Source organism: Trichosurus vulpecula, chromosome 9, assembly GCF_011100635.1.
Source record: "Trichosurus vulpecula isolate mTriVul1 chromosome 9, mTriVul1.pri, whole genome shotgun sequence".
Classification (NCBI taxonomy): Eukaryota; Metazoa; Chordata; class Mammalia; order Diprotodontia; family Phalangeridae; genus Trichosurus; species Trichosurus vulpecula.
Window position 1 is genome coordinate 92897284 of NC_050581.1, and position 13114 is coordinate 92910397.

The window sequence follows — 13114 nt, forward strand, 5'->3', positions numbered from 1 at the left end:
ACAGGTAGCAAGAGACTTAAAATTAAGTAGTATCATAGAAACCTCCCCCCCTTCAAAAAGCAAGTCTATAAGAGATGATAAACTGTTACACATTCTTCAGAGAAATCAAGGATAAGCATTGAGAAAAGGCCACTAGATTTGACAATTAGGTGATTGTTATGAATAGCTATCTCAGTTGAATAAAGAAGTCGGAGGACAGATTTCAGAAGGTTTAGATGAGAGTGAGAGGGGGAGAGGGATACGTTCTGTCCAGATGGATTTTTCAGAGAAATTAGCAATTAGGCACAGGAGGAACTACTGAGTTTATTGTTTTTGAGGGTGGAGGAGAAATGGTCGTATTTGTAGGCAGTAGGGAAAGAACTTGCCCATAGAGAAACACTGAAGAATAAAGATAGAGAGAGGATGATAGCAATCTTCTGGAGAAGACAAGAAGAAATGAAATCAAGGAATTTTCAGGAATAAAACAGAAAATGAAGTAAAGAAGTTACTGGTTTTTGCTGTGGGGAGAAAGGAAGAGGCCTCAATTTTTTTCAAAACTTCCACTTGAGATCTTAGAAAGTGAGGATACCATTGCAAGTTTCAAGAAGGAATGAATAGTTATTAAGTACTTATTATGGGCCAGCCACTATGCTAAGCACTACAGATGTTAATAGAAAATCAAGCCAAACTCTACTCTCAAGGAGTTCACATTGTAACAGAGGAGACAAATATCTAAGAGAGTTCATTTGTAAGTCAGATAGAAAGGACCTATGATACTTAGGGTTCACTGGCAAAGGAATTTGTAACATATATTTTTTTAGAAATTCTTCTTCACAGATGAAACTCTATTTGTTGCTGACATTAAGCCATTTCATATCACAAAGGATTTTGATGGCAAAAATATCATTTTCCACATCTTCAGTAGTTGTTTTTGCTAAGGTGAAAGGATCATACCACCCATAGTGCCAATTGGAATATTTCTTCACCTGGATGAACCTGTGGATTGGAACAGGTACTCTGGCGACTGAGATAGGAGATTTGATTAGGGAAGAAAAGAATGATTTCCTTGCTGAAAAGAGGGTCTGTTGATACTAGATGATACGAAATTGTAGCGGACCCAGTCAGCATGGTTTCACAATTTCCTATAGCTACAATAGCTTCAAAAGTTGATTATCATTTTCAAAATCATATAAAATAAGTAAAAATATTTCAAACCATGGGGCAGCTAGGTGGCACAGTGAGTAGAGCACTGGCCCTGGAGTCAAGAGTACCTGAGTTCAAATCCAGGCTCAGACACTTGACACATTTACTAGCTGTGTGACCTTGGGCAAGTCACATAACCCCAATTGCCCTGCCTTCTTCGCTGCAAAAAAAAAAAATTAAAAAAATATTTCAAATCTTTGATTTGAACCAATAACATAAAATCGGTATTACCAGAAACAATTACCTGTAAAATATCTAATTTGTTGTTGTTCAATCATTGCAGTCATGTCTGAGTCTTCATGAATACATTTTTTTTTGCAAAGATAGTGGAGTGGTTTGCCATTTCCTTCTCCAGCTCATTTTGCAAATGATGAAACTGAGGCAAACAGGGTTACGTGACTTGTCCAGGGTGGTTACACAGCTAGTAAGTGTCTGAGGCTAGATTTGAACTCAGATCTTCCTGACTCCAAGGCTGATGCTCTTTCTACTGAACCACCTAGCTGCTCAGTTTTTAGTAAGGCTCAAAGCAAATTATTATTGTTGTCCTATCAAAGCAAAGCAAAATAAATATGTGGATTATCATGAAAAAGTCAATGCCCACTGTAGAATGCATAGTGAAAAGTAAGGATGAATATATACAGTTTGTGATACAGTCACACACATACATATATGTATATATATATATATATAGTATGTTATATATATGTATACGCATACAGAAATATATGTGTGTACGTTTATATATGTACAGGTGTGTATGTATATGTATACACACATATACATATATACATACACACATATGGTGGCACTAGTAATCACCAACCGTTTACCTCAGCCTGGGTAGAGATAAAACATTTTCTTTTGGGCTTATAGACAAATGTGTGAAAGGTTATTTTAAAATCCATTGAGTAGATAAAAAAAAAAAACATAACCACTGGGAGCTTCTGGGTTATGTGACTAGCAAGGTGGAGGACTAAACATTTTTTTCTGACATTCACAACTTCTCAAACCTCTCTAAAATAGGAGTTTTGTGCATCAGGTAAAGCAATTTTGATTATCTCAATGGTCTTGGACACCAAAAAGCCTGACAAGATACAACTCCAATGAAGGAAGAGCAGAGAAGTCTAATTTTGAACCCCTAAAGGACTCACATAATTTCCCTTTGCTTACTAAGCACAATGATTTTACTGGGCTTCTCATGGAATTGGAACAGAATTCAACTTTATTCTTCTACTTCCCCACAATGATGCAGAAACCCAAAAGGCAAAGCACGCTCAAAGAGCAGTGTGGCAGTACTCTATGCTGCAATGGAGATCAGCCAGGAAACTGGGAAAGAAGGGGCAAGGAGGCAGGACTCTAGCTTGGGTGACTTTGGGGCACTCCCTGTAGCTTGAGAGAAAGAGCCAAGGATCCAGCTGGGGCTAGTTCTCTCCCCCTATAAACTACCTTGGACAAAGACTGAGGACAGTGAAACAAATTGTCCAGTGTGGGAGGAAACTGAATCAGTCCTTTTTGGATCTTTAGATCTTTGAGGTTCAGCATCCCTCCTCCCTGCCTCCAGCCTCAATCAAAGAGGAAAGAGAAAAAAAGTAAGTATCAGGGGAATAAAATGGAAAAAAAGATGGCAATTATCAAAAATTTCAGGAGAAAGAAAACTCAAAGATCTTGACCACATGTGGATAAAACAACAGGGAAAATACTGTAACAGAAGGGGATATGACCTCCAGATCAGCTAAATGAGTCCAATTGTCTATGAATAAATATTGCAAGACAAAGAAATCAACACCTGATGAGGCAGAGAGCTCTGTGGATTCCCAAGGAAGCACAGAATCATAATATAATGTTACCAAATGGCTTAAAAGAGAAATAAGAATTATAAAAAGATGAATTCATGGCCTATACAGGCAGAATACAGATTTAAATCCCATTTTTTTGTGGCGGGATGTGTAGACTGCTTAAAGATTATGAGTTCCTCAGAAGAAGCCAGAAGTCCCAAAGATCTTAAAACTGCAATGCAAGAAATGATGGAAGAGAACCACCCAGAACTTTAGAACACAGAAAACAAAGTTCCAGTGGAACAAATTCATGGATCGCTTGAGGAGGAAAAACAAACAAACAAGCAATAACAACAAAACCCATGAAAACAAACAAAAAGCCTATGCTTCAAATTCCAAATCATAGAGTGGTTAAATTTAACAATTCCAGTGACAAAAAAGAAATTCTGCATATGACTAGGATATAGACCTTCAAATATAGAGGAAAGAAAATCTAAAAACATAAGACTATTCTGTATTCACCAGAAAAACACAGAATGAAAAGAATAATTTGTTCTAAAGAACAAAAGGAGTTCAACACGCAACATGATGTGACATGCTTTGCAAACTTAAGTCTAACCATTAATGAAAAAAGATGGCTGCTCAATAAAAGTTACATTTGAAGCATTCCTAAAAAGTAAACCAGACCTGAACAAATTGTTAGCTTTTCAAACACCACAGAGAATAGAAATAAAAGGAGGGTAAACAAATAAAGCTGGACAAGGACAACAATTAACAGGGACATATGATTGGACATGGACAATTGGGCATCGACAACAATAACCAAACAAAAACAGAAATATCATTAAGAGATTTCATTCTAAAAGTATACAAGGAAACAGGGATGAGTGTGGAAGGCAAACAGTAAGGATAGTGGAGAAACAGAACTAAGAAATTATGGACTAAATTTTACAACCCCTACTTAGCAGTGAATAAATGTTTTGGTGTTGCTAACTTACAGAAGAATAGGGAACATAAAATAGACAAAAGGAAGAAGTTGAGGGCATTACAGTTATCCCTTCTACATCATGGGAATTAAGAGCATGGCTCCCTCACAATCTGGAAAACACACATAAAAATTTTCAGCACTCCCTTTGTAGCAGAGAAGTCCAAATTATTATGGTATCAAAAGATAAAATATGCTGATCTTATACAACACTATACATACATTTTATGCATTTCTGAGTTTTAAACCTTTTCTGTGTTGTTTGCTGGCCTTCATGTGTCATCTGCAGCTTCTGCAAAACTCCTCAAAATTCCCATTTGATCTCTTATGACTACTTGTGATATATCGAAACCCTGATGGGGAAAGTCACAATGTGGAAGAGATAACTACATTTGATTTGGCCTGAAACTGAAAGTAAAAATACTCTTGCAGTCTGTCAGGAAGAAAAGAGCCTCTAAGAGAATGGGCAAAGGGACAAAGGGAGAGATAGAAATAGAAGAAAGCAAACAAAATCTTATTTCAGTGGTTGAAAAGGATATGACTGATGACTGCTCCCATGGAGGAGGAGAGATATTCTGTAAAGGGAGATGGTGGCCTTAAAGTGTGTATGATATATAGGGTTTGGGAACTACTAGTCTTGCCTCTGGAGAAGGGGGAATTAGAGATCCCAAAGGTAAGTGACATTCAAAATTGTGGGATAACATAGACCAGGGAGCTTTCATGGCAATTGGGGGAGAAAAAAATTATAACAGTGAAGGCAAAGGTTAATTATGAGCTGTATAATCAAAGAAAGGAAATCAAAAGTGAGGGAGAAAGAACCAGTTAGGATAGGGGGAAGGGAATAACATTTAATGGAAACTACTATATGCCAAGTGTTAAGTGTTGTAAAGTATTAAGCACTTTACGAATATTATATCATTTCATCCTCACAACAACCCTTCAAAGTAGGTCCCATTATTATACCCATTTTACACTTGAGGAAACTGAAGCAAAGAGGTGTAAAGTGACTTGTCCAACACAAAGTTAGTAAGTGTCTGAACCTAGATTTTAACTTAGCTCTTCCTGAGGTCTGGACCAGCACTGTATCCCTTGCACCATTTAGCTGGCTCTGAAGGTTACATTAATATAGAATATGGTAAAACAGCTAATGGGGAAAAGCACTGTGATCACATATGAAGAAAAAAAGGAAGAAAATAGAAATATGAATAGAAAACATTATTAGAGAAAAATAGAAGGAAATATAAAACTAACTCATAAATTTAAGTGTAAAAGGTATCAAATAATCCAATAAGATGAAAAAAATGACAAATTTGATAAATAACAAAACTCCACAATCTGTTCCTTGTAGGAAACACACTTATAAAGTTAATATCAGCACAGAATAAAAATGAGGAGCTGGAAAAAATCACTATGCATTGTGGGAATTCAAAATATCAGAAGGGGCAATCATGTTATCAGACTAAGGAAAAACCAAAAAAAAAAAACCAACCCAAAAAATTTAAAAAAAGGATAAACAACGAAATAACATTATACTCAAAGGAAAAGCCAACAAAACAAGAGTCAACAAACCAATATCAATATAAAACTTATATACTCTTAATGCCTTAGCATGTTTATTCATAAAGTAAAATTTGATTAAATTCCAAGTAGACTTAGTAATGTAAAGTGGTAGGAGATTTCAATTGTCCCTCCCTCAGTTTTGTATATGTCTAACAGAAAGATAAACAAAGAAGAAAATATAGAATTGAATAAAACACTGGAGAATCTAGAACTAAAAGACTTTTTATGTATTCTAAATATATACACATACATACATATATGTGTATATATTCATATATAATAATTTAGCAGTCCAATATTTATATCTATATACACACACAGATATACATTTTAAAAGTGAAAGTAAAAAAAGCAAGATAGTAAACAAATCTTTTACAGATGATGACAGTAAAAATAATAATCCATCCAGAGTCTAAAAAAAGACCAAAGCCCATGTGGGAAGTTAACAATGACATCCTCAATAATGATTGGGTCAAAAAATAAATCATTCAAGCAATAATTAAGTTAAAGTGATAAATACTGGAGCTGCATACAAAAATTTCTAGGATGCAGCTAAAGCAGTCCTTGGGGGGTGAAAATCATATCCCTGTAACAAAATAATATCCCATTAACAAAATAGAAAAAGGAGAGGGTTAATGAACTAAAGATGTATTAAAAGTGCAAATATTGACAGTTAAACTAAAAATAAAAATGAAAAAAGAGATATTAAAAAATTAGAGGAGAAAAAAGATAAACAAGAGGCCAAACTATAGAAATAATAAAATTAAAAGTTATTTCTTTGAATAGACTAAAATTTTATAAATCTTTAGTCTACCAAATTAAAAATAACAATAAAATTAACAATATCGCAAACAAGATGAAATTTTCATTATTGGAACCTGTTTTGCATAGTTACGTGCTAACAAACCTTAGAAGACTAAATAGAGGAATAGCTTCAATACATAAAATAGCCACATTAACAGAAGATCCAAGAGACAGTCTAGCCACAGAATAGGAACTAGAGCTAAATATAAAAGAACTACGATAGAAAAAAATCCTGGTCCTAATGGATTCACAGGAGAATTTTATCAAACTTGTAAGGAACGATCAGTATTCATATTTCATAAAATATTCTCAAAAAAATAAACTGCATGCCAAAGTCCTTTTATAAAACATAGTCCTGATACATAAACCAGGGAAAACTACACAAACCAAAACTCATTGATTTTATATGTGTGTGTATGTGTGTATATGTGTATGTATATGTATATACACACATATACATACACAAATATCAATTCAAAAAATTTAAACAAAATTTTATCAAAAAACTACAACAATTTTTCCAAGAGATACTGTATCATGACCAAATTGAATATTTACCAGGGATGTTAGGATGAATCTAACTCTCCCCCCCACCCCATACATGCACTATATAAAACAGATAGCTATATTTAGCTATATTTCAATATAAATAGTTTCCTTTGTAATCTTCTATATTGTATTTTGCATATTTAAAAATTATCTTGAGAAAGGGACCATAGTTTTCATTAGATTGCCAAAGGCATCCATGACACAAAACATTAAAGACTCTTGCCCTATATATTCTCTTCTCCAGTCTAAGAATCATCCAATCTCGGTTCATTTGATTGGTCTTCATTTCTTTCATGATCTCAAGGACCTTGTTGCTCTACTCAATGTCCTTTTTAAAATATGATGGAAATAATTTAAGAGATAAATCATTAATTAGCAATGACCTTATAAAATATTTCACTAGTGATAAAATAAATGCAAATGCAACTTAAATTTTATGTCACATATAAAAAATGGCAAAGGTGGCTAAAAGCAAAAAAAAAAAACTCTACTTAGAATGATTGTGTTAGATAGGAACACTAATATACTATTTGTAGATCTTTGATTTATTTCAAGAGTTCTGAAAATAATTTGGAATTATTCAGTAAAATGATCAAGCTTTGAGTCAGGTATCTGCTATTAGGCCAAAACCCGAAGTAAAATTCCAGTGTATAACAAAATACCCAGAGCAGGGCCTTTTGTTTAGACAAGATCTGGAAATCAAATTAATGCCCATCAACTGGGGAGTAGCTGAACAAGCTATGTTGTAAGAATGTCTATGTTATATGAAAGACCTTTTTTCTACACCAACTTTTTAAAGGTGATCCTAATAGGATTAAAAAATAATTTTGCATTTTCCAAAAGGAAATCAAGCTCTTTTTCCTCTTCCTGTTCAAAATAATAATGTTTTGCAATAAGAAATCATGAAAATGAGGAATTCAGAGAAAAATGAGGAGAGGTGTATGAATGATGGAGAATAAAATGAACATTTCTGTTCTGAAGAATATTATGCACAAAAATACAATAATATAAATGAAAAGAACAATAAAAGGAAATCATATTTTGAGTCTTCCTAATAACGAATCTTGATTTCAAAGAACACACAACAAAAATATCTCTTTTATTTCTGCAGAGAGGGACAGGAGTGAGAGGGGGGTGAATGTTTCTTACCATTTCAGGAAGAGTCATATATTGGTTGTTTTTGCTTAAATATTTTTCTTTGTTATGTTGAAGAGTTCAATATCTGGAACATTTTGGGGTGATATAATTTGTAAATGCCAGTAATATAAAAATGGAAGGCACTAATAATTTTTTTTTTGTGTGTGGTACCTGGAATCAAGTGTCATACCCCAAATATGATCTGTTAAGTTTATCACAGAGTCAAACACTGATTCTGGGAATACTTCATTACAGACATTCTTCCAAATTTACTTTGAGCCATTAACAATTACTCTTTGTGTCCAGCTACATAACCAGTTCCAAAGCTGCTTAAGGCAGCTAAATGATTCAACAAATAAAGTATTGGACTTAGAGTCAGGAATATCTGACCTCAAATCCCTCAGACAATTATTAGCTGTATGACCCCATGCATTTCACTAAAGTTCTCTTTGCCTCAGTTTCTTCATCTATAAAATAATGACATAACAATAGCACCCAGGGTTTTAAGGATAAAGTGAGATAATATTTGCAAAGTGCTTTGCAAACTTTGTAAAATTAAACTATTACAGAAATATTAGGTATTATTGTTTAAATGTATTATCTAGCCTAAGAGGGCCTTTCTACTGAATCAACTTTTTAAAGATCAACACAGTAGTATTAAAATAATTTTACATTTTCCAAAAGGAAATTGAACTCACTCCTCCTCATATTCACTACTGTGCTCAACTCATTGTCTACTACTTTACCTTTAAGCAATGACCAGTCTCTTTGGTCTTGTTGCATGACTGTGAGACATTCAACATTATAGTCTCTAAACAACTGAAAAACAGTTATTACTCAAAGTCCAGTGTTGAGCAAGCACATGGTAGTTTTGAGCAGGTTGCACCCAATCATGAGACATTACAAACAATGAATTACAAAAGAAAACCACAATAAAAGATGTTATTAACAAAATATGTGACTGAAAAAAGATGAAATATTTGCACAGAGAACAAGGACAGTCTCTAGAACATTGCATGGACCCCTTGAAGGAACTTAAAGATGGTCACGGGCAAAACAAAACAAAACAAAAAACACTACTTGGGCAGTCACGGGTAAGTTATGATCTACACCACTTGAGGGAATGCCCGCATCAATGATGATGCAGATCCACTTGAGAATTTGAATACTTAGTCCCATGGTTTTTGTCCTATTTATCTATGAATATTCTATAGTTCTTGGACTTCTTTGAAAGTCAGAAACACACATATTTTGAATAGGAAAGTCTTTATCTTCAGCAGGCAATTAAAAACTCATCATCAGTTGCCTTTTTTAGAATAAAACCATTGAGAAAAAAATATTCAGAAATGAAATATAATAAATAGTAATGAAATCACTAACATTTATACTAGACACTTTACTAAGTGCTTTACAAATACTATCTCATTTAATTGATTGAAACAAGCCTGGGAGGTGGGGGTTATTATTATCCTCATTTTACAGATAAGGAAACTAAGTAAAATAGAAGTTAATTGATTTGCCAAGGGTCACACAGCTAGTAAGTACTATTTACTGTCTATAATGTTCTCCTGAGTCTGCTCACTTCATTCAGTGTCAGTTCATGTAAGTGTTTCCAGGTTTATTCTGAAATCTCCCTGCTCATCATTCCTTATAGCACAATAGTATTCCATCAAATTCATGTATCATAACTTGTTCCGCCATTCCCCAATTGATGGGCATCCCCTAAAATTCTAATTCTTTGCTACCACAAAGAGAGCTTCTGTAAATATTTTTGTACATTTGAGTCCTTTTCCCTCTTTTTATGATCTCTTTGGGATACACACCTAATAGTTGTATTGCTGGACCAAAGGGTATGCACAGTTTGGTTGCCATTTTGGCATAGCTCCAAATTGCTCTTCAGAATGGCTGGATCAGTTCAAAACTCCACCAGCAGTGCATTAGTGACCCAATTTTCCCATACACTATGTAACATTTATAATTTTCCTTTTTTTGGGGGGGGTAATATTAGCTCTCCAGAATGTTTAGATCAGTTCACAACTCCACCAACAGTGCATTAGTGTCCCAATTTCCCCACATCTCTAACATTTATCACAAAATAATGTTTTTAAATGCATAAAAATAAAAAACCATAGGATTATAAAAAGATAAATATACATATGTATATATGTACACAAATAGATATATATATAGAGAAAATATATATATATATATAGATACATAAATATGTATATATGTGAGTGTGTGTATACACACATACCTATGCAAATACATACATACACATACCCCATTTTTAGAGCTCCTAACCTAGTTAATATAAATATCAGAGGCTGGATTTGAACTCAGATAATCCTGATTCCACGTCTAATATGCTGTGTACTTCACTATCAAGCTGTTTACAGTACATTTTGAAGTGCCCATTTTCAGTTTATTAAACAGTAGAAAGAGTGCTGGGTCTGGAGTCAGGAAGACCTGATTTCACAACAAGCCTTGGATGCTAACTAGCTTTACGACTCTGGGCTAGTCACTTAACTTTTGTCTGTTTCAGTTTCCTTATCTGTAAAACGATGATAATAATAGTACCCTACCTGACAGCATTGCTGTGAGGACCAAATGAGATATTAATTGAAAGCATTTATCATAGGTCCTGGCACATCGTGAGTCCTACATAAGGATTAATTATCATTATAGATTTGGAAATGGGATATTGATACTGGAGCTTCTAAATGTAAATTTGCCAGAGGTTCTAAAATTTGACCAAATGATATATTTCTGGACTTGAGCCATTAGCAGTATCACTTTGGATAGATGGGTAGAGTGGACTCAGACTTAAGTTTATTTCTTTATAGCTTTGTTTCCACCAAGTTCACTTACAACTATTGTATGACTGCCAGGTGAGCCATTGACTCAGCTATGGCTGGACTGGGTCCCAAAAGTCACTCTTGAAAATTACTCCTTGATTCTTCACACACTGATACTGAGCTGTTTTCAAAACATGGAATCTGAGATGCCAGGATGACCAGAGCCTCCATCTTTTAACCTTCTGGAAAAAGGATAGTGTCTGTAATTCTATCTTTTAAAATTTAGAAATAAAACAAAGGATCAGGGTACAATTCATGGAGCCACACTTCAGCCTCAGAGAGGAGAAAGTCCAAGTCTTCTCCCTGAACAACATTATTGTTCACTGAACACCATCAGTGAAGCAGTCAAACTAAGTGAGAGCTTCCAAAGGCAATGAGTAAGGCCATCCAAAGCCTTTTGAATGTGCTCTTGGTTCTGGTCATACAAATGTAGCCAATCCAAGAAGCTGCTCTTCTTCATGTAGATAGAACATCAGAACTAGTTACAGAATGTCTACATAGGTTCCACTTTCTCTCCAAGGTACTTCCATTGTAAACTATAAGGACTCTCCTGAGAGCAGGCTACCTAGCCTCTTCCACCTGAGGGGATCCTTTTTGAGGAATTCTCCATAGGTGCCAATCCCTGTTCCATCAGTATGTTCAATGTCTCACACACTCACAGTTTCCCATGTCTATGATTATGCCAAATTCCAAAATTATAATTATGTAATTATATATTTCTGGTTTTTTCCATTTCCATTACCATAGTATATATATATATATATATATATATATATATATATATATATATATATATATATATACACACATATATATATACATATATATATACATGTACACACACACACATATATGTATGTCTATGTGTATATATGTGTATATATATATATATATATATATATATATATATATATATATATATGTACGTACACACACCCGATAGATACATAGATATAATTTTTCTGGCTTTGTTTATTGTGCTCTAAGTTCATATATATTTTCCAAAGCTTCTTTGAACAAAGTAATTTCTTCCCAAGGGAAACAAATATACATAATACATATACATATACAAATATGCACAGGTTATGTTGTGCACTTTTGGAAGGGTAACTGCATCAATGACACAGTGTAGTTTGATGGCATACAAGATTATAAAGATTTCCAGGGTTACATAGACTCAGGTCCCTGAACTTCATGAATAACTGATTGGGATATAGTGGCTACTCATCTTAAACTGAGCAGTCAGTAGCTCAGAAAAGTCAGACAGATCCTGAAGACAGGAACTACGATCTTGCCTGAGACCTTGACAAGGTCAAGTTAGCATGGACAGCATTGCAATTTTTCAGGACTGTAGGAAATAGGTGATAGAGGACAAAGAAGAAAATGTAAGCAGAGCCGAATTACCTAACAAAAGATAATATTTCCTCTTCAAGACTAACCTCTAAGTAACTGGGGTGCATCTAATTCTTCTCTTTTTACATTAGGCTCTCTGAGGTTTTGTAGTATGATTCATGTTACGGTAATTGTGAACTATACTATGACTCGAATTTACACAGTGCCATAAGACTTACAAAGCATAACAGCTATGTGAAATAAGTGGTACAGGCATCACTATATCCATTGACAGATAAGCATATGTCTTGTTATTTCATTTTCTTCTATGATTCGAAATGATAATAACTATTTGTGATAATGAGCACCAGATCTGGTGTTCAAAGGCTCTGCTAGGTCTGCAGATGACTACCTGACTCATCTTGGGCAAATTGTTCAAAGTCTCTAGACCTCTTTTTTGTAACATAAAGGGAAAGGGCTGTATTAGATCACCTCTAAGGTCCCTTCCAGCTGGGAATCCTACAACTGAAATGTTGATAACTATTCAGTGATAATAAAATTATGTAATCAATAGGCGATCCCAGGAGATACGTTTCTGACCCAGTATGCTGCAATGTGACTTTGGCCAAGTCTCTTTACATTTTTGAGCCTCAGTATCCTCACCTGTAGTATGAGAGCTTGTGGTGTGTGGGTTTTTCAAGGAGGACTAGCCCCTCAGATATCAGGACTTGACAAGCCCTTTTCAGGGTTACTTACCTACCTGTGGTTTCTACTTGGCACTCAACTCTCACCTGTAGCTCCAAGAAACTGTGGCACAAGCAGTGGCCCCACCCTGGCAAACTGTCTCTGGAGATGTGCTAAACCATATTGAGGAAAACTGATGGGTCTCAAACTTGTCATTGAGTTGAGCAGGGGGGTGTCCACCCCAAGCA